This window comes from Gavialis gangeticus, unplaced genomic scaffold (genome assembly GCF_001723915.1).
Source record: "Gavialis gangeticus isolate Ggan-Ray unplaced genomic scaffold, GavGan_comp1, whole genome shotgun sequence".
Classification (NCBI taxonomy): Eukaryota; Metazoa; Chordata; order Crocodylia; family Gavialidae; genus Gavialis; species Gavialis gangeticus.
In genome coordinates, this window is record NW_017728993.1 from 39,547,813 (window position 1) to 39,551,616 (window position 3,804).

Genomic DNA, 3,804 nt, shown 5'->3' on the forward strand with positions numbered 1-3,804 from the left:
TGACAGATGGCATGATACATTTAATTCAATATCTAATAACAATTGAGACCTAAATAGTTTTGTTTCCCTGATACAATGCTCTTTTAAGCATTAACCATTGTCCAGTGCTAGCAGCAAAGCACAAATCTATGCCTGATAATTTTTCATCTGTTGTAACTTTCTCCTCACCGTCCTCCTATAACAGTTTTGCTCCACCCAGTCTACAAATGGCTGCCTCCAATCTCATCTCTCTCTCTCATGTTTCTGAAAATGGGCCTAGTTCTGTGCGCCATGTAGGGTGGCCATCATAGAGGACAGTCCAGTTGCCCTCTGTCCTCTATTCAAGAGAAAAATAGAGGACATAAAGGTGTTGGGTTTCATATCAATAGAGGAAAGAGTAGCAGAAAACGGAGATGTCCTGTATGATGGCCACCCTCGTGCCATGCAACCTCAGTCAAAGGGAGGTGTTGCACACCCACTGCCTCTCATGATTATGACATGCCCATGATCTTCTGCATATAGTTCAAGTTTCTTCTCCCCTTCAGACGATTTCATAACACTAGTCTTGCCAACATTTGGGCCTTGCTTCCCACGTCATTTCCATCTACTCTTTACATTTTCCGCAAGCCTTTAGCCTTAGGACTTTGGGCCTGAACCTGTGAATGCAGATATGCAGCATCTGGAAGTGCTCTGTGAATAACTGATGTTTTGGTTTATCAATCAAGACACAAAATAACAAAAAATCAATTTGAATCAATCAACCAAATTTTAAAAATTGCTTTTTCCTCACCAAAATGAAAAATAAAAAAAATTACAGCAAAAAGAAAAAAAAGAGTTGTGTTCAAGATGTAATGTTCTATTTTGTCCAAAACAAAACATTTCAGTTCAGGCAAGTTGTTTAAAAAACAGAGGGAATAAAACATTCTGCTGTAGGTAGTGCCATTGCTGCCCTTTCTCCCAGCCACTCAATGGTTAGAAAATCTACGTACACTTCTGTTATCTGCTTGAGGAGAGAGGGAATTTCAACGCACATCTCCCCCTTCCTGGCCTATAATATCCTGTAGGCACATTAGGTTGGACATTCACCTCTGAAGTGGGAGACATTGGTTCCTGCCTCTTCTCTAAATGAGGCAGAATGTGGATTTGAATTTGGGTCCCTCACCTCTCAGGTGAGTCACTGAGGATTAGGGTGGGAATCTGAGAGCGCCCTGCTCCACAATACCCTATGCCCTCCCACATCTAGAAAGAGTTTTCTAACCTTTGAACTACAGGATAAGGAAAGACCTCCACCATTATCATTTAGATCATCTCTTTCTCCACTGTTTTTATGGCTCTAGCTCCCCGACATTTTTCCAGCTGAAACAATTTCACAAATTCAGCTTGAACAGGCAGTTGATTTCAAGGTGACAGGATTTGTGTTTTTTGCCAAATTTACTATTTATTGAAAAAAATATTGCCTCGTTCTAGCACTACGTGCCACTAACTCCCAAGTCAAATTAGAGTTGAAGAGGTGCTCAGGACCAGACCATTTGTCATCTCTCGCTGACTTCTGTCATATTCGTCCTCTAATTTTGCAATAATCTCTTAGGTAAATACTCTATTTTCCATTCTTCTTATCTGTGAGAATCTCACTTCTGCTTCTGTTCACAAAGAAAGACACCTACACATTAGTCTCTACTTAAGTACAGTGTACATCTACTAAAATAGTAAGCTCATGGGGCAGAGATTTTGTTTTGTAGTATTACTGTTGTCTTATTTTCACTGTTGTAGTGTTCTCTGTACATTTGTGGCACTTTATAAAATATAATTAGCAGACATGTTGGAATGCACATTGAAGCAAAGAAGAAAATAATAATGGCATAACAACTTAAACAATCATAACAAACTTAAATGTTATTTAAACTATGATGGTTCTGATGATAGTATCCCAAGCACTTGATCTGTAAGGTCAGTAAGGCTAACCACGCCTTGTCGTGCATCTACAGATGCATTGCAAGCAGGTCCAGGGAGGTGATCCTCCCCCTCTATGTGGCGCTGGTCAGGCCGCAGTTGGAGTCAGTATCCAGTTCTGGGCACCGCACTTCAAGAGGGATGTGGCTAACCTTAAGAGGGTCCAGAGGAGGGCCACTCGCATGGTCAAGGGGCAGCAGGGCAGGCCCTATGAAGAGAAGCTATAGGGCCTGAACCTATTCAGCCTCCACAAGAGAAAGCTGAGAGGGGACCTGGTGGCCATTTACAAACTTACCAGGGGAGACCAGTGGAAATTGGGGGAGGCTCTCTTCCTCCAGGCACCACCCGGGGTTACTAGGAATAATGGCCACAAATTGTTACAGAGAAGGTTCAGGCTGGACAGCAGGAGACATTACTTTACAGTTAGGGATGCCAGGCTCTGTAATGGGCTCCCAAGTGAGATGGTACTCTCTCCTACCCTGGGGGTCTTCAAGAGGAGGCTGGACAGATATTTGGCTGGGGTGATATGACCCTGGCACCCGTTCCTCCCTGGGACAGGGGTCGGACCTGATGATCTGTTTAGGTCCCTTCCGACCCTAAGCACTATGATACTATGATACTGTAAGATAAATTAATCATGAACCCTATGAAGTATAAAAAACACCAAAAGGAACCCAGTCCATGGTTCACTTTTGCTTAACAAATAGTACATGCATCCTGGACTTCAGTAACTCTTTATCCAAAGCTTTTGATTACCAATCCCCTCATAAAACATCTTTTCTGTCAATCAAATGATTACATTAAATTTGAATTTAGTAGTTTTATTGTCGAGTGACAAACCCCGAAGTTAAACCAAGTAATTATTTTTTAAAATTACAGTTCTAATTTGTTCTTGTATTTGACTTTTCTAAGATTAAACACATCTTAATTCAAACAATAATCCCTTTTCTAGTCATCTCACATGCCAAGGAGAGAGGGGTGGGGAATTTAAAACTACTTAGTTAGAAAACTGGTAGTAGATATCCTTCTGCAAACACCTGCTAAAATTAACTATTGAAAAGCTTGTATCAAATCACCATAACTTTCAGAAAAAGATAATTCTGATTACAACTAAATCCTGATACACAAATAATTAAATCAGTTCCCCTATTTCTCCATAGGGGAGGAATTAATTAAATATGGCTCTTCATTTGTTTTCTCATGTACTTTCAAAGGGATTTAAATAGGCACTATATAGAAACTTATATACTACAATGTGCACTTTCCTGTCTAACACCACATAGACTTAAGATTTCCATCTTGCAACTGCAAGGTTGAAGAGCTCCATTGAAATGTTCAACATCTGCATCAGCGACTTGGACGAAGGGATAAAAAGCACCCTGTTCAAATTTGCCGATGACACTAAGATGTGAGGGGATGTGGGCACACTGGAAGGGAGGAATAGGCTGCAATCGGACCTAGACAGGTTAGAGGGGTGGGTGGACAAGAATAGGATGGGATTCAACAGCGACAACTGCAAAGTGATGCACCTGGGGAGGAACAACCATACCTACAGGTTGGGGAACTCCCTTCTTGTCAGTGCAGAGGCGGAAAAGGATCTTGGAGTCATCATTGACTCCAAGATGAACATGGGCCAGCAGTGTGGGGATGCAGTCAGGAAGGCCAACCACACCTTGTCATGCATCCACAGATGCATCTCAAGCAGGTCCAAGGAGGTGATCCTCCCCTTCTATGCAACATTGGTCAGGCCGCAGCTGGAGTATTGTGTCCAGTTCTGGGCGCTGCACTTCAAGAGGGATGTGGACAACATGGAGAGGGTCCAGAGGAGGGCCACTCACATGATCAGGGGGCAGCAGGGCAGGCCCTATGAGGAGA